The 21,788-nt window shown below is 42.6% G+C and overlaps 1 protein-coding gene across 5 annotated transcripts in view; it reads left to right on the top strand.

The window, feature by feature from the left end:
• LOC137369315 (uncharacterized) overlaps window positions 1-21,788 on the top strand; it is a 265,372-nt gene that overhangs the window by 205,988 nt on the left and 37,596 nt on the right. The window lies entirely within an intron of this gene.

Raw genomic sequence — 21,788 nt, 5'->3', positions numbered from 1 at the left:
CTCCTCTGCACCCTCTCCAAAGCATCTACATCCTTTTGGTAATGTGGCGACCAGAACTGCACGCAGTATTCCAAATGTGGCCGAACCAAGGTCTTATACAACTGTAACATGACCTGCCAACTCTTGTACTCAATACCCCGTCCGATGAAGGAAAGCATGCCGTATGCCTTCTTGACCACTCTATTGACCTGCGTTGCCACCTTCAGGGAACAATGGACCTGAACACCCAAATCTCTCTGTACATCAATTTTCCCTTATTACACGGTGAATGGTGTTGAGTTACAGGAGAAACTGAAGGAGGCCTATGAAAATAGTTGCACTTGTTGGAGGCCAATCATCTCAGTCCTAGGACTGTGTTCTTCAGTTCCACTCACATCGACCGATAATAAAGCAGTCCATGCCTATATACATCAAGACCTGGACAATATTCAGACTTGGGTGGTAAGTACAATTCAGTAGAGGCATGGCAGGGTGTTGGTGGGGGATTAGATGATGGTAATATCACTGAATGTCAAGGGTAGTGGTAATACTGTACAGGTGTGACCACACCCTGAGTACAGAGTCCAGATATGGTGGCCAGGAGATGTCTAAGCACTGAGAGAATGCAGAGAAGAGTCATAAGGCTGATCTGCTGTGTCGGGTCTGAATTGTGAGGAACAACTGGAGAGACTTGGGCTTTTCAAGCTGGAAAGGAACCACCTGAGAAGTGCTGATCTCGAGGGATGCAAGATTTTTAAGAACAAAGAGAAAGTTGAGGCATTATACTAATTTTAAATTAAAATGTGAATGAAATATTGGGATAGGTGTTCAAACTACAGAAAGTTACTTTTGGGACAATTATCACAAAATTCTTCATGATACAGAGTAACTTCTAGGTAGAGTAATAGAGGAATCATTTAAGAAACACTTGAATGCTACAGTAGGGAAGTCGTTAAGATTGTTCTCGTTGAATGAATTCAGTTGGGCTGACTGGCCATCCACATCCAGAATCTGATCCTGTAATAAATTAGTTTGAAAAGCATAGTTAAGGTTATTAAATCCAAGTACGTTCATTGTATTTAAGAAGAAAAAGTGCTTGGAGTGTTGGATCTTTGACATTACTGTACATAGTAAATTATTTTAATTGTCTTGCTTATCTGTAGCCATGCTATGTTGTCAGAGCAGTAACTGAACATTCCAAAATAATTGAAAACTAATGTCAATTATTTCATGGATGTTTTTGAATGAGATGGGCCCATGTTTGTCTTGTCATGTGGAAGGAGACAAACTAGGATCTCTGTCTTTCAAACAGTGTCACATGATTCCACAAGACACGAGGTAAATATTACACAAGATGCCATGAAGTCTTCAGAATAGCTAGCCAAGGCTACTGCTTCCTATCACGAGTTGTTGATGAGCATGCAACCCATGAATAGCTTATTTGTCACATGAACTTACAGAGCCACTTTAATGAAGTAGCACAAGCCTCACTTATTTTTATTTGAATGATATGTTAGCGATATCTTTTCTCACTTATGGTAGAATTTCAGTTTCATACTGAACTGCTTTAATGTTGGCAGCTAGAAGGTTATATTTTTTTAAAAAGCTGATGCAGTTATTTTTAACTGCAGAATCTAATTGAAGGGCTCGGTCCACATTGCAGGGCACCACATCACCAAAGCTGCAAGCTTTAAAGAAAGGAGGAATTTGCATTGACATGGTGTCTTTCATAACTTCAGGATGTTGCAAAGTGCCTCACAGCCATGGAAATATTTTGAAAGCCTAGTCACTCTTAAGGGAAACGTGGTAGCCAATTATGGCTGGAGAGAGCGGTGGGGGGGGGGGGGGGGGGTGGTGGGGGGCAGGAGGAATGGCCAGAGAGAGTGGGAGATCGCGGTGGGGAGGGGGGAGAATTTCCAGAGAGAGCAGGCGGGGAGGCAGGAGGAGAGCGCACCCGCCGCCACCAAGGTCTTCGGCCGCTTTCTCCCTGCTTCCCCCCCACTTTCCCGCACCCCATTTCTCCCACAAACCACGCTCTCGCCCCGCTTCTCTGCTTTCTGTCTCTACTGTGTTATGCGATAATGTCATCTGGGCATGCGTGTACCAGTCCTGGCAGTTTAGGTGGTGATGTCATCTGCGCATGCGCCAACTGGTGCTGGCAATGCGGAATGCAGCGCGAGAGCAGGAGCCCGTTTGCGCATGTGCGCAGGTTGGCGCAGTCAGATGACGTCCCCTGCCGACTGCGTTGTCAAGAATCACTTTGGAGTTTAATTGTCCTCCGCTCTTCACAGCTGGATGTGGCAGGACTGCAGAGCTTAGATCTGATCCATTGGTGGTGGGAGCACGTAGCTCTATCACATGCTGTTTCCGCTGTTTGCTTCTAGCCCTGTGTTGTAACTTCACCAAGTTGGCACCTCATTTTTAGGTATGCCTGGTGCTGCCCCTGGCATGCTCTCCTGCACTACTTGCTGATTCCGTACCTTGATGGTAACAATCGAGTGGGAATATGCTGGGCCATGAGGTTACAGATTGTGGTTGAATACAATTTCCTGCTGCTGGTGGTCCACCACGTCTCATGGATGCTCAGTTTTGAGTTGCTAGATCTGTTCTGAATCTTTCCCATTTAGCACAGTGGTTGTGGCACACAATGCTATGGACGATGCTCTCAGTATGACGTCAGGACTTTGTCTTCACAAGGACTGTGCTGTGTTCACTTCTACCAATACTGCCATGGACGGGTGTATCTGCGACAGGGAGATAGAGGGCGAGGTGAAGCAGGCATTTACCTCTTGGTTCCCTCACACCAGCTGCAGGCCAGCCTGGCAGCTGTGCCCTTCAAGACTTGGCCAGTTCGGTGAATAGTGCTACGGAATCACTCTTGGTGATGGGCATTGGAGTGCCCCAACCAGAGTACGTTCTGTGCCCTTGCTACCCTCAGTGCTTCTTCCAAGTGGCGTACAATATGGAGTACTGATTCATCAGCTGAGGGAGGGCGGTAGGGTGGTAATCAGCAGGAGGTTTCCTTGCCTATGTTTGACCTGATGCCGTGAGACTTCATGGAATCTGGAGTCAATGTTGAGGACTCCCAGGGCAACTCCCTCCTGACTGGACCACACAGTGGCCACCTCTGGTGGGTCTGTCCTGCTGTTGGGACAGGACCTATCCAGGGATGGTGATGTGGTGTCTGGGATATTGACTGTAAAGAATGATTTGGTAAGTATGACGGTCAGGCTGTTTGACTATTTGTGCCACAGCTCTCCCAATTTTGACACCAGTCCCCAGATGTTCATGAGAAGTACTTTGCAGGGTCAATAGGATGGAGTGTGCTGTTGTCATTTCTGATGCTGGTTGGTCCATCCAGTTTTTTTATTTTTCTGAATGGTTTTGGTACAACTGCATGACTTGCTAGGCCGTTTCAGAGGGCAGTTAAGAATCAACCACATTGCTGTGGGGCTGGAGTCATATGTAGGTCAGACCAGGTAAGGAAGGCAGATTTCCTTCCCCTAGAGGACGTGAGTTTACCAGTTGGATTTTTATGATAATCTGGTAGTTTCATGGTCACCATTACAAAGAGTGGATTTTAATTCCAGATTTATTAATCGAATGTAAATTCCACCAGCTGTCGTGGGATTTGAACTAATGTTCCCAGAGCATTAGCTGGTGCGTCTGGATTACTAGTCCAGTAATATTACCACCATGCCACCGTCCCCTTATGATGTTGCCAAGTGGCTAATGCACACTGCAGCCACAATATGGTAGAGGGATTGGATACTCAAACTGGTGGATGGGCTGCTTATCAAGCTTTGTCTTGAAAGTGTTGAGCTGCTTTTTGGAGCTGCACTCATCCAAGCAAGTCAGGAGAGTATTCCATCACTCCTGACTTGTGCCTTGTAGATGGTGGAAAGACTTTGAGTCAGGAGGTGTGTTACTCACCACAGAATATCCTGCCTCTGACCTGCTTTTGGAGTCACAACTGGTCCAGTTAAGTTTCTGGTCAATGCCAACCCCCAGCATGTTGAAGATGGAACATTTAGTGACCGTAGATTTTTTTTTTTTAGATTTAGAGATACAGCACCCTTCGGCCCACCGAGTCTGTGCCGACCAATAACCACCCATTTATACTAATCCTGCACTAATCCCATATTCCTACCACATCCTCACCTGTCCCTATATTCCCCTACCACCTACCTATGCTAGTGGCAATTTATAATGGCCAATTCACCTATCAACCTGCAAGTCTTTTGGCTGTGGGAGGAAACCGGAGCACCCGGAGGAAACCCACGCAGACACAGAGAGAACTTGCAAAATCCACACAGGCAGTACCCAGAATTGAACCCGGGTCGCTGGAGCTGTGAGGCTGCGGTGCTAACCACTACGCCACTGTGCTGCCCGTAATACCATTGAATGTCAGGGAAAGGTGATTAGGCTCCCTCTTGTTGGAGATGGTCATTGTCTGACACTTGTATGGTCTCTGCCACTTAACCCAAGCGTGGATATTTTTCTGGTCTTACTCGATGTGGGCATGGGTTCCTGCATTATTTGTGGAATTGTGAATGGAAAAAGGAAAATTGAATAAAGGTAATGGTGTGCAAGTGAAAAGAATACAAGACCTTTTTTAAGAGTTGGATGATAGCAAGCAAATTTTCCAAGAGAAGAAAAGGTGGACTGAGAATACAGAATCATAAAAATTGAAGCACCATTTTTGACCTTTGAGCCTGTGCTTCTGCTGGCTTCACACATGGACTATCTACCCCAGCCCTGTAGTCCAGTTCTTTTCATATGCACTTCAATTATTTTTTCAAGGTACCAATGTAGATCAACTAGGACAAGGCTGGCATTTATTGCCCATTCATAAGAACATGAGAAATAGGAGCAGGAATAGGCCAATCGGCCGCTCAAACTTACTCCGCCATTCAATAAGATGATGGCTGCTCTGATTGTGGCCTTAAGTTCACCTCCCTGTCTGCCCCCCATAACTCTTGACTCCCTTGTGGATCAAAAATCTGCCAGACTCAGCCTTGTATATTCAATGACCCAGCCTCCACTGCTCTCTGGGGAAGAGAATTCCAAAGATTAATGACCCTCGGAGAAGAAATTCTTCCTCATCTCTGTCTTGAAAGGGAGACCCCTTATTTTGAAACTCTGCCCTCGAGTTCTAGATTCCCCTACAAAGGGAAACATCCTCTCAGCATCTACCCTGTCAAGGCCCCTCAGAATCTTGTACGTTTCAATAAGATCACCTTTCAATCTTCTAAACTCCAATGAGTATAGGCCTAAATTGTTCAACCTTTCCTTTATAAGACAATCCCTTCATCTCAGGAATTAGCTTAGTAAACCTTCTCTAAACTACTTACAATGTAGGTATATCTCTCCTTAAGTAAGGAGACCAAAACTGTATGCAATACTCTAGGTGTGGTCTCACCAACGCCTGTACAGTTGTAGCAAGACTTCCCTACTTTAATACTCCACCTCTCTCGCAATAAATGCCAACATTCCATTTGCCTTCCTACTTGCTGTACCTGCACGCTTTGATTGTCATTTGTCATTCATGTACAAGGACGCACACTAATCCCTCTGTACTGCAACATTCTGCAGTTTCTCTCCATGTAAATAATATTCTGCTTTTCTATTCTTTCTGTCAAAGTGGACAGCTTCACATTTTCCCTCATTATACTCCATCTGCCAAATTTTTGCCCACTCAGTTAACCTATCTGTATCTCTTTGCAGACACTTTTGTTCCTCGTCGCAACTTGCTTTCCTACCTATCATTGTATCGTCAGCAAATCTGGCTACAATATCCTCGGTCCCTTCATCCAAGTCATTAATTTAGGTCGTAAATAGTTAAAACCACAGCACTATACCTGTGGCACTCCATTTTCTGCAGTTTACCAACCTGAAAATGCCCCATTTATTCCGTCTCTGTTTCCTGTTAAGTAGCCAGTCCTCTGTTCATGTTAATACCCCATGAGCTCTTATCTTGTAAAATAACAGTTTATGTGGCACCTTATCGAATGCCTTTTGGAAGTCCAAATAAAGTACATCTACTGGTTCCCCTTTATCCATCCTGCTTGTTCCATCCTCAAAGAACTCTAATAAATTTATCACACACGATTTCTTCTCTTTCATAAAACCATGTTGACTCTGCCTGATTGATTGTATATGCATTTTCTATATGTCCTGCTACTGCTTCCTTAATAATGAATTCTAGCATTTTCACAATGACACATTTGGCTAACTGGCCTAGAGTTTCCTGCTTTCTGTCGCCCCATTTCTCTCCCCCCACACCCCCCCACCCCTGCCCCCTTGAATAGAGGTGTTACATTTGCAGTTTTCCAATGCACTGGAACCTTTCCAGAATCTAGAATTTTGGAAGATTTACAACCAATGCATCAACTGTCTCTGCAGCCACTTCTTTTAAGACCCTAGGATGCAGGCCATCAGGTCCAGGGGGCTTGTCAGCCTTTAGCCCTATAGTTTTCCTAGTACTTTTTCTCTACAGATAGTGATTGTTTTAAGTTCCTCCCTCCATTTTGCCTCTTGATTTTCTGTTATTCTTGGGATGCTTTTTGTGTCTTCTACTACGAAGACAGATACAAAATACTTGTTTAAAGTCTCTTTCATTTCCTTGTTTCCCATTATTAATCCCCAGTCTCGTCCTTTAAGGGACCAATGCTTACTTTAGCTACTTTCTTCCTTTTTATATATTTGTAGAAGCTTTTACTGGCTGTTTTTTTATTTCTTGCTAGTTTACTCTCATCCTTTAATATCTCCCTCATTTTTTAGTCATCCTCTGCAGCTTTCTAAAAATTTTCCCAATCTTTGCAGCATTGTATGCCTTTTCTTTCAATTTGATACCATCCTTAACTTCCTTAGTTAGCCACAGATGGTGCATCTTTCTCAGTCTTTCTTTCTCAATGGAATATATCTGAGAGTTTTGAAATACTTCCTGAAATGTCTGCCACTGCTTCTTTACTGTCTTACCTTTTAACTTATTGTCCCAGTCTACTTTAACTTACTGCATTTTGCTACTTTTATTGGTAACTACAGTTGTGGTCATGAGTTTTGTTTGTTGCTGAATCTTTTAAAATATATTCTGCAAATAGACTTTGTTGGTTTTTCTGTTTGCTGTGTAAATAGACCTTGTTTGCCTTAAAGTATGCAGACCATGATATCAATCAGCATGCCATTTTGAATTGCTGCCAGTGCTGCCATTTTGGAGCTTAACGCTCTAGCTATTGTCATCTCTTAGTTACGCACAGCTGAACATGTGTTCAGCAGGGAGGAGGATTCCTCCACCAAACCCACTGCACCCGACTATTTAAGGAAGCTTGCAAATGTAACACCCCTATTCAAGAAAGGAGGAAGACAAAAAGTAGGAAACTATAGGCCAGTTAGCCTCACCTCTATCATTGTGAAAAATGCTAGAATCCATTGTTAAGGAAAAAGTAGCCCATTTAGAAAACCAGATTTTGTTGAACAGAGTCAACATGGTTTTATGAAAGAGAAATAGTGTTTGGCAAAGTTACTAGCATGCTTGGGGGATGTGAAAAGCAGAATGGATAAAGGGGAGCCAGTAAATGTAGTGTATTTGGATTTCCAAAAGGCTATTGATAAGGTGCCACATAAAAAGTTACTCCATAACATAAGAGCTCATGGTATTAGGGATACTATATTAGCATGGATAGAGGATTGGCTAACTAACAGAAAACAGTTGGGATAAATGCGTCATTTTCAGGTTGACAAACTGTAACTAGTGGAGTGTCACAAGGATCATGCTGGAACCTCCACTATTTCCAATCTACTATTAATGACTTGGATGAAGGGACAGAGTGTATTGTAGCCAAATTTGCTGCTGATACAAAGTTGGGCAGGAAAACAAGTTGTGAGGAGGACAGGAAGAGTCTGCAAAGAGATTTAGATAGGTTAAGTGGGCAAAAATTTGGCAGATGGAGTATAATATGGGAAAATGTGAGGTTATCCACTTTGGCAGGAAGAATAGAAGAGCAAAACATTATTTAAATGGAGGGAGACTACAGAATACTACAGTACTGAGGGATCTGGGTGTCCTCATGAATCTCAAAGTTGGCATGCAGGTACAGCAAGTAACTGGGAAGGCAAATGAATGTTGTTGTTCATTGCATGGGGGATGGACCTGTATAAGATGGATGGGTTGGCATCTTAGCAGGACTGGGACTAATATCCTCACAGGGAGATTTGCTAGTGTTGGGGAGGGTTTAAATGAGATTGGCAGGGGGATGGGAACCAGAGAGGGAACTCTGATCAGAGGGAAGTAAAACTGGTAACTTGTCAGGGGTGTGGAAACCAGGAGAAAATATCAGAGAAATACCAAGGTGCACAGAATACTGGGGGAGATGGATAGTATTAGAATAGGGAATAGTAAGTTAAGAAGTGGGTAGAGAGTAAGGGAGAAAGTAATAAAGTCTAAATAAGGGGTAATGTGCCTGTATGTGAATGCACAGAGTATGGTTAATAAGATTGGTGAGGTACAGGCACAGATTGCCATGTGGAAATGTGTTGTGGCTATAACCGAGACCTGGCTCAAAGGAGGACAGGACTGGGTGTTAAATATTCCTGGATGCAAGATGTTTAGGAAAGGGGAAAAAGGGGGAGGGGTGGTGGTATTGATTAAGGAGAGCATTGCAGTGCTGGAGAAAAAGGATGTTTCAGATGGGTTGAGGACAGTATTAATTTGGCTAGAACTAAGGAACAAAAAAGGTGCAGTTACATTGCTCGGTGTTGTCTTTTGGCCACCAGCTAATGGGAAGGACATGGAGGAACAAATTTGCAAGGAAATTGCAGAGAGGTGCAAAAATTCTAGAGTAGTTATAATGGGGAACTTATCCAAATATAGACTGGGATAGTAGTAGTGTAAAGGGAAGTGAGGGGCAAGAGTGCGTAGAGAATGTTCGGGAAAATTTTCTACAGTATTTTGTAAGTCCAGCGAGAAAGGAGGCACTGCTAGACCTGGTTCTTGGGAATACGGTGGGCCAAGTGGATTATGTATCAGTAGGAGAGCCTTTAGGGGACATAAGGTTTAGGCTAACTATAGAAAAGGACAAAGAACAATCCAGAGTAAGAATAATTAACTGGGGAAAAGCCACCTTCAATGGGGTAAGAATGGAGCTGGGGCAAATAAATTGGAGTCAAAGGTTGGCAGGAAAACCAGTAACTGAACAATGGGCTACCTTCAAAGAAGAGATAGTTTGGGCAAAGTCAAGGTTATGTTCCTCGAAGGGGAAAGGTAGGGCAAAAAAATCCAGAGTTCCATGGAAGAAGACATGGATGCCAGGTAGAAAATACTATTGAGAACCAGGCTGAATGTAGAAGGTCCAGAGGGAAAGTGAAAAAGCAAATAGAGAAGCAAAGAGCGAGCATGAAAAGAGACTGGCAGCTAGCATTAAAGGGAATCCCAAAGTTTTCTATTTACATATAAATAGTAAAAAGGTGGTAAAAAGAGGAGTGGGGCCAATTAGGGACCATAAAGGGGATTTACACATGGAGGCAGAGGGCATAGCTGAGGTATTAAATACTTGCCATCTGTCTTACCAAGGAAGAAAATGCAACCTAGGAATGGTGAAAGATGAGGTAATTCAGACACTAGAAGGGTTTAAAATTGATAGGGGATATATTAGAGACGTTGTCTGTACTTAAAGTGGATAAAGTACCAGGACTGAATGAGATGCATCCAAGGATACTGAGGGAAGTGAGAGTGGAAATCGCAGAGGCACTGGCCATAATTTTACAGTCTTCCTTAAACTCTGGGGTGGTGCCAGAGGACTGGAGAATTGCAAAAGTTACACCCTTGTTCAAAAAAAAAAGGGTATAAAGGTAAGTCCAGCAACTACAGGCCAGTCAGTTTAACTTCAGTGGTGGGGAAACTGATCGAAAAAATAATTCAGGACAAAATTAATAGTCACATGGACAAACGCGGGTTAATTAAGGAAAGCCAGCATGGATTTCTTAAGGGAATATCATGTTTAACTAACTTGCTGGAGTTCTTTGAGGAAGTAACAGAGGTCTGATGAGGGAAATGCAGTTGATGTGGTGTACATGGACTTTCAAAGGGCTTTTTATACAGGTGCCGCACAACAGAATTGTGAGCAAACTTGTAGCTCCTTGAATAAAAGGGACGGTAACAACATGGATACGGAATTGACTGAGTGACAGGAAACAGCGAGTAGTGCTTAATGGCTGGAGCAAGGTTTGTAGTGGAGTTCCCTGGAGTCAGTGTCGGGACCCTTGCTTTTCCTAATGTATATTAATGACTTAGACCTTGGTGTACAGGGCACAGTTTCAAAGTTTGCGGATAATACAAACCTTGGAAGCATTGTGAACTGAGAGGGAGATAGTATAGAACTCCAAAAGGTCACAGATAAGTTGGTGAAATGGGCAGACAGGCGGCAGATGAAATTCAAGGCAGAGAAATGTGATGCGATTTATTTTGGTAGGAAGAGACAATATAAAATGGTATAATTCTAAAGGGGGTGCAGGAGCAGTGGGACCTAGGTATATATGTGCATAAGTTATTGAAGATGGCAGAACAGGTTGAGAAAGCGGTTAATAAAGCATACAGTATCCTGGGCTTTATTACTAGGGGCATAGAGTACAAGAGCAAGGAGGTTATGTTGGACTTGTACAAGACACTAATTCGGTCTCAGCTGGAGTATTGCGTCTAGTTCTGGGCACCGCACTTTAGGAAAGACGTGAGGGCATTGGAGAGAGTACAGAAAAGATTCTCAAGAATGGTTCCAGGGATGAAGAACTTCAGTTATGAAGATAGATTGGAAAAGTTAGGACTGTTTTCCTTGGAGAAGAGAAGGTTGAGAGTGATTTGATAGATGTATTCAAAATCATGAGGGGGCTGGACAGCGTAGATAGAAAGTGTTGCCACTCATGAAAGGATCAAGAACAAGAAGGCACAGATTTAAAGTATTTGGTAAGAGAAGCAAAAGTGACATGAGGAAAAAGTTTTTCCTACACAGTGGTTAGGGTCTGGAATGCGCTGCCTGAGCGTGTGGTGGAGGCAGGCTCAATTGAAGCAATCAAAAGGGAATTAGACTGTATATGAAAAGGAAGAATGTGCAGGGTTATGGGGCGAAAGCAGGGGAATGGAACTGAGTGAATTGCTCTTTGAGAGAGCCACTGCAGTCATAATGGGCTGAATGGCCGCCTGCACTGTAACGATTCTGTGACCTGGATTTCCAAAAGGCATTCGATAAGGTGCCACACAAAAGGTTAACAGGCAAGATAAGGGCTCATGGAGTTGGGGGTAATATGTTAGCATGGTTAGAGGATTGGTTAACAGACATAAAGCAGAGTGGACATAAATAGGGCATTTTCATTTTGGCAGGCAGTGAATAGTGGTGTGCCACAAGAATCAGGTCTGGGGCCTCAGCTATTTACAATCTGTATTAATGACTTGGATGAAGAGACAGAGAGTAATGTATCCAAGTTTGCTGATGATACAAAGCTAGGTGGAAAGGTATGCTGTGGAGAGGACACAGAGGCTGCAAAGAGGTATAGACAGGTTAAGTGAGTGGGCAACAAGATGGTAAATGGAGTATAATTTAGGGAAGTGTGAAGTTATTCACTTTGGTAAGAATAGAAAAGCAGAATATTTTTTAAAGGTGTGAAACTTTAAGTGTTGATGTATAAGCACACCCAACTCTCTTTGAACAAGGAATGCAGAAAGTTAGCATGCAGGTACAGCAAGCAATTGGGAAAGCAAATGGCATGTTGATCTTTATTACAATGGGACTGGAGTATAGGAATAGAGAAGTCTTGCTACAGTTGTACAGGGTTTTGGTGAGACCACACCTGGAGTACTGTGTGCAGTTTTGGTCTCCACATTTAAGAAAGGATATACTTGCATTGATGCAGCGAAGGTTCACTAAATTGGTCCCTGGGATGAGGGGGTTGTCCTATGATAAGAGGCTGAGTAAATTGGGCCTATATTCTGTGGAGTTTAGAAGAATGAGAGGCGACTCACTGAAAGTACTGAATAAGATAGACATTGAGAGATTGTTTCCACTGGTTGGTGAATCTAATACACGAGGGCATAATCTCAGGATAAGGGGGCGATCATTTAGGACTGAGATGAGGAGAAATTACTTCATTCAAAGGGTTGTGAATCTTTGGAATTATCTATCCTAAAGGGTTGTAGACACTTCATGGTTGAATACATTTAAAGCTGGGATAGACAGATTTTTGGTCTTTCAGGCAATCGAGGGATATGGCGAGCAGGTGGGAAAGTGGAATTGAAGCCTAAGATCAGCCATGATCGTATTGAATGGCGGAGCAGGTTTGATGGGCCATATGGTCTACTCCTGCTCCTATTTCTTGTGTTCTTGGGTACATGATAGCTTAGCATGCTATAGACAGAGATAAGTGATCAAAGCTGGGGGTTGCAACTGTTAAACAAAGTGACAGTGCTTTTTTTATCAGTGTCATGCCACTCTTCCACCTGTTGCGCTTGCACCACAACTGGCAGTTCTTGGGTATCTGAAAGGATAAGGGTAAGGTTGTGGTGACTGGAGGCTGAAAGAGGTGCAGATATTGAATAACACAACCTACTTGCTTCAGGTGAAAGTTTTTTTTTTTAAGAAGAAACAGAAATATGTAAGTTTGTAGCATTTCAAGCAGTCTGAGTCCTTGACCTCTAACTGGAAAATCGAAGGGTAAAGCAACTCTTCTCGCAACAAAGTGCCTAACATGACGGTACAGGTCCAAGGCATGTGTGGAAGACTATTGACGAGGACATCAGTTCCCTGCTCTTCTTCGAAATAGTGCCTTGGAATCTTTTATGTCCACCTGATCTTATCCAAAAGATGACACCTCTGATGTGCATCACTCCCTCAGTACTGCACTGAGATGTCAACCTGGATTATGAGCTCTGGAGTGGGGCTTGAACCCACAACCTTCTGCTTCAGAAATGAATGCTACCTCTGAGTTAAGGCTGACACATTCAGTAACCTGGCTTCTGAAAGGGGGTGGGAAAGGGGAGTTCCTCTGTGCATTGGGCAGGAGTGGGTGGCTGGTTGGTGCTGGTGTAATGAAAGTGCCTCTGTGTTTTGTTAAATACATTATTTGAGGATTAATTTTTGAAAGATTGAAGAAATGTTAAACTTTGGGGTTTTCAAAGGGGGTCATGTAAAGGCAACTTGACTTTGAAAAAAAGTCCCTGGAAATGTTTTTTTAAAAAGGGCACTAAGAGGTCTTGTGAGGAAAACCAAGCCTTTCCGGGAAACCACCTGATTTCTAGAAACAACAAATCTTTCCGGGAAACCACCTGACTAACAGCTCAATAAACAACAGAGAACTTTGGACACCTGGAGAAATTGTTTACATAGTGACAGGTCAAGATAGATGGAGGTCAAAAGGTTGATCTGTTGTTGTTTTCACTTTTGAATTGTTTTGAGTTAGCGTTGAATTGTATAAGGAGAGAAGAGAATTTCCAAGGAAGGAGAGAAGACCACAACCCAGCTCTGCTTTCCAGCACCCCTGTAAAAGACCCTGAGAAGTCCATTGTGTCAATTCATCTTGTGTCCTGTCTTTGAAGAAAAGCCTGCTAAATTAATTCTCAACACTGCCTGCAAAGAGCTCTTCTAAAAGATCCCAGTGACCTGTCTATGTGTACTCGGAGGCCAGACTGTGTGCCAGTTTTAGAACACAAAATATCTCAACTGCTGTTTCTTCAAGAATGAATAAGTATTCAGCCCATGGTTTTTTTGGTCTGTAATAGAGCTTTAAAAACAAAAATCCCTTTATTTTTCCGGTTAACGGGTGTATGTGTGAATGTGAGGGGCAACGGTTAAAAAGGGAACTTTATTGTTTCAATCTGTGTGTTTATGCTTTACTTCATTACTGGTTAAGACTTGTTTAATAAAACAACAAAATTATCAGTTTATTATAAAAGAAACCTGGTTGGTGTGTTTTATTCTGGGATAAAAATAGAGTCTATGATTGACCGTATCAGTAAGTGGGAAAATATTTAAATATATGCTGTGACCCTTGGAGAACTGGAACTAGTCTAAACAGTGCTCTCCTGCTGCCTCAGTCGTAACTGTGGGAAAATAACTTTTCAGTGTGTTCGTGTTACTAAGTATGGTAACATAGTGATTGTTGCTGGACGAGTAATCCAGAGAATCTGAGTTCAATCCCACCATGGCAGTTTGAAAATTTGAATTTCGTTTTTTAAAAAAAAAAAATCCAGTAAAGGTAAACTGTCATATTGTTGTAAAAAGGTTCACACGTCCTTTTAAAGAAGGTAACCTGCTGCTCCTACCCAGTCTGGCCTATATGTAACTCTAGTAGAAGTCCAATATGGCTGGCTCATGCTACCCTCAAGTGGCCTAGCAAGTCATACAGTTGTTTGAAAGACTGGTGCTAATGGTTCAGTAAGAAGGCCCACCAAAGCCTTCTCAAGGCAACTAGGGATGGGCAATAAATGCCGACTTTGCCAATGAAGCGCATATCTGGAGAGGTCATTTTTTTTCTACTTTTGAGATTGGGATTCTGACTTGGCTGTTGTAAATTCAAATGTTACGCAGCTATTTTAATCTAAAAATTGGGAAAACGAAGATGTTTAAAAATAACCACAATGTATCATTCTTCATGGAAAAGTTAAACATTTTCAAGGCCAGACCCCCCTAGGCATGAACCACCAATCTTGTGCCTTCAAGATTTAGAACCTCACTTGCAGTTAACATGGAATCAAAAAAATGACAGCAAAGAAGGAAGCAATTTGGCCCTACATGCCTGTGTCAATGCTGGTTCCTTGACTGGAGCTGTTTGCTCCAGTGCCCCTTCCTATTATCTTTTTTGTACTCTTTCAGACACTTATCCAATTCTATTCTAAGTAATGTTAGAAAAGGTCACTTCCTGCCTTTGCATTGACAGCATGAAATTGGAAAATTACCCCTGCAGTATCTGTTTCAAAAGGCTGTTGTGATAAAATGTTCCATGTTTTAATAACCTTCTGTATGGGGAAAAATTCCTTCGAGCTTTCCCTTTTCTACGATAACATCAAATGGCTGTTAAGAAAAAAAAAGTGAAAAAGGTTTTAGAAAGTTGCGTCCAGAAAAATGCAGATCCAATCTTTTTCCTGGTGGAATTTATTTTGCTTGGCTTAGTCAATGACTGAGGACCCACCTACCTGGTTTTCTTATTTCATCATTTAAAGGGTGCTAAAGCACCAAACATTTAGACTGGTTTAGGGCAGCTCAATGTTAGTGCGCTCTCCACTTTCCTCTCCTTCCCTCATGCTAGGCCAAAGCCGATGTGCTACTACAGTGTCCTAATTTAACACTTCCAGTGATGGGAGATTCCTGCTAGCAATAAGGTAACACTGAATTCACTGTGTTCAGCCAACTTGTCTGGAAGGCTTACTTTACCGCTGTGGGATAAACAGCAAACTGCACCACTAACAAACTGTCTCACCAACACTGGTTCTACAAGCATGCAATCCCACCAAAGGTCACGAATGGAAAAAAAACGTTTCCCATTTGCAGCTGAATTGCTCTTGATATCCTACCCCATTGCATCTGATTAAAATCATGAGTGATTACAGGATAGAACACACCCTCCAGTTGTATATGGATTGTGCTATTGGATTTAGCAGCCCAGAAAAGCAGCATGATGGAAATGGCTTTGATTTTTTTAGGGCTGAATTATCTGACTGTAGTTTCATAACAAAGAGCAGAGGCGACTCTAATAAGCCGTTTTATCTGCCTGGAGGATGTTATCTCTCAGAATGTTCACTTCTAGTTCTGTACTATAATTTGACAGTGAAAACAGAAAAATATGTATCTGTATATCAATGTTCTTTCACTTCTAAAGTTTAAAAGGAGCCATCCCACTCTGACACCTCTGTCCTTGGCCTTCTACACTGTTCCAGTGAAACTAAATGGAAGCTCAAGTAAAGAGTAGTTCTTTCAATTAAGCACTTTACTACTTTCTGGACTCAACATGGATTTCAAAAACTTCTGATCATAACCATTGCTCCCATTTTCTCACAGCAGGCACTGATAATGGTTCTCTTACTGCCATTTACCCCTTCTTTAAATCCATCTTTTATTCCTTTACTTGTTCCATTACTGCCCCTTTTGTAATTTAACCACTCCTGTCTTTCACCCTATCAAAGAACTTCCTTTTTGTCTTTTCATTCCCCCCTTTTTCCTGCCCCTCTACATGCTTAAAATTGTTAAATCCCTAACTCTTCAGTTCTAACGTAAGGACAAACTTAACCTGACACGTTAACTCTGTTTCTTTCTCCACAGATGCTGTCTGGCCTACTGACTATTGCCAGCATTTTCTTTTTTTATTTAAAACAAGCACTTATTTAATGGTGAAATCTCAGTTTGGTTCAGTTTGTAGCACTCTTGCCTTTGAGTTGGAAGGTTTCAGGTTCAAACCCCGCTCCAGGTCTTGCATTACATAAGGTATCAGCCAAAGAAAACTCGTGCTTATTCATTTACAATGTCATAGTTTTATATGCCATATATTGGGGAAAGCAGGCTTCAATGAACAAAGATAGTATTTGATCATTGATGTGTAGATGCATAATCAGCAGTTAACCCGAGAGGCATTCTCCTGTTAAGTGCACAGAATCAGCTGATTCTGCTCCTCATCGATTTTACAGTAAAGCTACTCTAATCTTTCGGTTGAATCTAACAGATGCTTTGCACAGGAAGTGGTTTGAAGGTTGCAGCTTGACTATGAGTCAGGTGTGAGTCACAGCTTCCTGGGAGGATAGATCAATGCGCTATGCTGTTAAATTAATGAACAACAAAGCTTTTGAGTAAAAGGTTATCATGAGATTAGCTCTTTTCAGAATCAACAAAAATAGATGCAACAGGGATCTCTGCTAGAAATTAATCTGTTTCTTATTTACTTGTATATCAGTGACATAATGACACATTACAGCTGGAGACTGCTGCGACGAGGATGAAAGTCCCGTAGATTCTATTTGGTCATTGCTTGAAGACTGTGTCCTGATGGTACCAAGGTGCAGTGGACCTGCTGTAGCCTAAAGCTGGATCCAGCAGCCTGCTGCCAGTGATGATTAACTTTGCATTCAAACTTCTGCCTGTAGCTTCAGGGGATTACATTATCTAGAGAGTAAAGTCGTGTTGTGGGTATGGAGGTTGCAGGCTGGAGGCACAGTGTTTAAAGTCTTGCTATTGAGATTCGTTGACAACAGACCATACTGATGCAGAATGCTGAGGTGCTTCTTCAAATAAGAAGAGTGAGGGAGTTCTCCCCAGCATCCTGGTCAATATTTATTCCTCAAGCAACTTTTGAAACAGTAGATCTGTTCATTTATCTTGTTGCTGTTCGTGAACCCTGGCTGTGCACAAATTAGCTGCCACATTTTCTGCAATACAATAGTGACTACACTTGAAAAGTACTTCATTGGCTGTAAAGCACTTTAGGACGGCTAAAGGTTGTGTAAGGTTGTATAAGTGTAAAATCTCCTCTTTACACCATAGAGGCTCAGGTTTAAGCACCAGGGATGCGGTCTGCTCCAGGTCCCGATCCTGACTTGGAACAAAAGGCTAAGCTCTCATGCCTAGGGGGTGGGCACAAGCATCTTTATTGAACACACTGATGAACATGCTTTTGGACAGGCCCGAGCTCAGGAGCAGAAAGAATGGATTTTCTTTACTGAGCAGGGACTAGTTTTTTTTTTGTGTGGTTGTCATTTTGGGACCAAACAAACTCTAGGGCTATGGTAAAATGATCTGATTCTATTGTACTGGCAAGTGCAGATCTCATTAAACATATTTAGAAGGATCCCACAGTGAATCTGGTGCCTTCAGGAAAAGCTCCACTCAAGTTACACCCATCCATAAAAAGAATGTCATGCACCCTGGCCTGCTCAATCATGTTTCTCTCTTAAGATGACTTTCCCCATTCACTCACTTATGTTTTGCATTACATTTTACTCCATACATCAGTTGGTTTCATTTTTATTTCTTCTCTGCCAATAGCTTCCTTTGTTCCCCCTGACCTAAAATGTTGCCATTTTAATTGCATAGTACAAAAAGGTGAAGATGGGAATTCCTTTGCTAGTTTCAAATGTGCTGCACAATTTCGATAAATCATAGAATCACAGAATGATTACAGTACTGAAAGGCCATTTGGCTCGTCGTATCTGTGCTGGTTCTCTGCAAGAGCAAATCAGCTAGTCCTGTTCCCAAGCTCTTTCCCCGTAGCCCTGCAAAGGTTTTCTCTTCAGGTGCTAATTTAATTCCCTTTTGAAAGCCATGACTGAATCTGCCTAAACACTCACATTTATAAAAAAAAAAAAATTTCTTCTTGTCACATTAGCTTTTTTGTCATTCATCTTTTATCGGTGTCCTCTGGTTCTCAACCCTTCTGCCAATGGGAACAGTTTCTTGCTATCTACTCAGTCTACACCTCTCATGAGTTTTAACACCTCAATCAAATCTCCTCTCAACCTTCTCTTTACCTCTTTCTCCCATCTATCCATGTAACTGAAGTCCCTCGCCCCTGGAACCATTCTCATAAATCTTTCTCACCCTTTCCGAAGCCTTCATATCCTTCCTAAAGTGTGGTGCCCAGAATTGGATACAATACTCCAGTTAAGGCCGAACCAATGTTTTATAAAAGTTCATCATAACTTACTTCCTTTTGTACTCGGTGCCTCTAGTTATAAAGCCCAAGATCCCGTATGCCTTTTTAACTACCTTCTCAGCCTGTCCTGCCACCTTCAATGATGTGTGCAAAAAATCCCCAGGTCTCTCCGTTCCTGCATCCCCTTTAGAATTGCACACTTTATTTTATATTGCCTTTCTTCATTCCCCCTACCAAAATGGATCGCGTCATACTTCTCCACATTCAATGTCATCTGCCCTGTGTTTGCTCATTCCACCAGCCTGTTTATGTCCTCTTGAAGTCTACCACTACCCTCCTCAGAGTTCACAATACCTTCTAGTTTTGTGTCAGCTGCAAATTTAGAAATTGTGTGCTGTACACCCAAGTCTAGATCATTAATCCTTTGGCATCCTTATCTCGAGAGACAATGGGTAAGCGCCTGGAGGTGGTCAGTGGTGTGTGGAGCAGCGCCTGGAGTGGCTATAAAGGCCAATTCTAGAGTGACAGGCTCTTCCACAGGTGCTGCAGAAAAATTTGTTTGTCGGGCTGTTACACAGTTGGCTCTCCCCTTGTGCTTCTGTCTTTTTTCCTGCCAACTGCTAAGTCTCTTCGACTCGCCACACTTTAGCCCCACCTTTATGGCTGCTCGCCAGCTCTGGCGAATGCTGGCGACTGACTCCCACGATTTGTGATCAATGTCACAGGACTTCATGTCGCGTTTGCAGACGTCTTTAAAGTGGAGACGTGGACGGCCGGTGGGTCTGATACCAGTAGCGAGCTCACTGTACAATGTATCTTTGGGGATCCTGCCATCTTCCATGCGGCTCACATGGCCAAGACATCGCAAGCGCCGCTGACTCAGTAGTATGTATAAGCTGGGGATGTTGGCCGCCTCAAGGACTTCTGTGTTGGAGATACGGTCCTGCCACCTGATGCCCAAGTATTCTCCGGAGGCAGCGAAGATGGAATGAATTGAGACGTCGCTCTTGGCTGACATACGTTGTCCAGGCCTCGCTGCCATTAATCGCTGTCATTAATATATATCAAGAAAAGCGGTGGTCCTAGTACTAACTCCTGGGGACCCCCACTGTATATCGTCCTGCAGTCTGAGAAACAACTGTTTCCCTCCCTCTCATGTTACTCCGCTAACTTCGTAGCCAAGCTGCCACTGTCCCTTTGATTCCATGAGCTTCAACTTGACTGGCAAGCCTATTATGTCCCATTTTATTAGATGCCTTTTGGATGTCCATATAGGCCACATCAATCGCATAACCCTAATCAATCATCAAAAAAGTCAATCAAATTAGTTAAACATGATTTTGTTTTTAGCAAATCCATGCTGGCTCCTTTAATTAATCCATACTTGTTCCAGTGACTGGCCTGTTGCTAGGTTTATCCTTGCACCTTTTTCTTTTCACAAAAGTTTAACATTTGCAATTCTCCAGCCCTCTGGCACTATCCCTGTATCCAAGGAGGATTGGAGGATTACGTCCAGTGTCTCCACATTTTCCTCCCTTCTATCAGTATTCTCCGATGTATCCCAACCATCCTGGTGACTTATCAACTTTAAATTCAGCCAGCTGTTCTAATACTGCCTCTTTAATAATTTTTACCTCATCCAGTGTCTCAACTATCCTTTTCCTATCTTTATGCCGATAGAAGTTTTCTGGATTCCCTGTTATGTTTGCTGCCAGTCTCTTATTCTCTCTCTCTTTGCCTTTCATTTCCTTTTGCCTTCCCTTCTGAACTCGCTTTATTCAGCTTGGTTCTCACTTGTATTATCAACATGATATCTGTTATACACACCTTTTCTGCTTCATTTTCTTTTATCTCTCTCTTCATCCAAGAAGCTCTGGCTTTGCTTGTCCTACCTTTTCCCCCTCAGCTGTACCTGAACTATCTCCTTTTTAAAGGCAGCCCATTATTCCATTACAGCTTTGCCTGCCAATCTTTGATTCCAGTCTACCTGGGCCAGATGTGTTCTCACACCACTGAAATTGGCCCTCCTCCAATTAAGTATTTTAACTCAAGATTGTTCCTTGTCCTTTTCCATAGCTAGCCAACACTTTGTTATTTTATCCCTGTTCCCTAAATGTTCCCCTATGCTGTTTTATCTGTTTGACCCACATCACTCCAGAGAACCAGATCCAGCAATGCCTCCTTCCTTGTTGGGCTGGAAACATACTAATCAAGAAAATTCTCCTGAAAATACTTCAGAAACTCTTCACCTCCTTTGTGCCCTTTACAGTGTTACTATTCCAGTTTATATTAGGATAAAGAGGACTTGATCAGAGATATTATTTACCACTACACATCTGGACTTTATCACACACACACGCACACACATATATATATATGGGCCCATTGAAGGAGACTAGTCTTTACTGCTTCTGCCTTGCAAGATAAGTAGTCACATAGCTGCAGAATCTGTTGCTGAACGACCTGCTGGCGACATCTAGAACAAGGTTGGATTTTTTTCACCGATGCGAAGGGCTACCACAAGAGCAAGTGTTCATACTGTTGTATCCTTACAAGCTATCCAAAGGTACATGAGGCAGTGCAAGCATATGAACATCTGAATATGATGGACAGGAAAAGATCCACTGGTTCATCTACCCTGCCTCAGGGCTATGATGCCTAGTGCATCATGATCCATCCCCTCCCCGACTACCCAGAACCATGTGATCTCCTGGGAGAAGCGGAAAAAATGATTTTAAAAACCCAAGCAATTTTGGAAGGGAGCGGGGAGTTCCTCTCTGACCCCTTTAGGCAATCAAAGTTAGTCCAAGAGATTATATTGCCTCTGATTTGTATTAGAGGCATTGGCATAGTGGTATTGTCACTAGACCAGTAACCCAAAGCCCCAGGCTTATGCTCTGGGAACATGGGTTCAAATCCCACCACAGCAGAAGGTAAATCTGGAATTAAAAGCTAGTCTACTGGTGACCCTGAAAACATTGTCAATTGTGGTAAAAAACCATCTAGTTCACTAATGCCCTTTAGGGAAGGAAATCTGTTGTCCTTACCTGGTCTGGCCTACATGTGACTCCAGACTCTCAGCAATGCCCTCTGAAATGGCCCAGCAAGCCACTTGGTTCAAGGGCAGTTAAGGATAGGAAATAAGTGCTGGCCTAGTCACCAATGCCCACAACCCACAAACGAATAAAAAA

Source organism: Heterodontus francisci, chromosome 4, assembly GCF_036365525.1.
Source record: "Heterodontus francisci isolate sHetFra1 chromosome 4, sHetFra1.hap1, whole genome shotgun sequence".
NCBI classification, from domain to species: Eukaryota; Metazoa; Chordata; class Chondrichthyes; order Heterodontiformes; family Heterodontidae; genus Heterodontus; species Heterodontus francisci.
The sequence above is the reverse complement of the archived record's forward strand: the minus strand, read 5'-3'. Positions and strand labels throughout refer to the sequence as shown.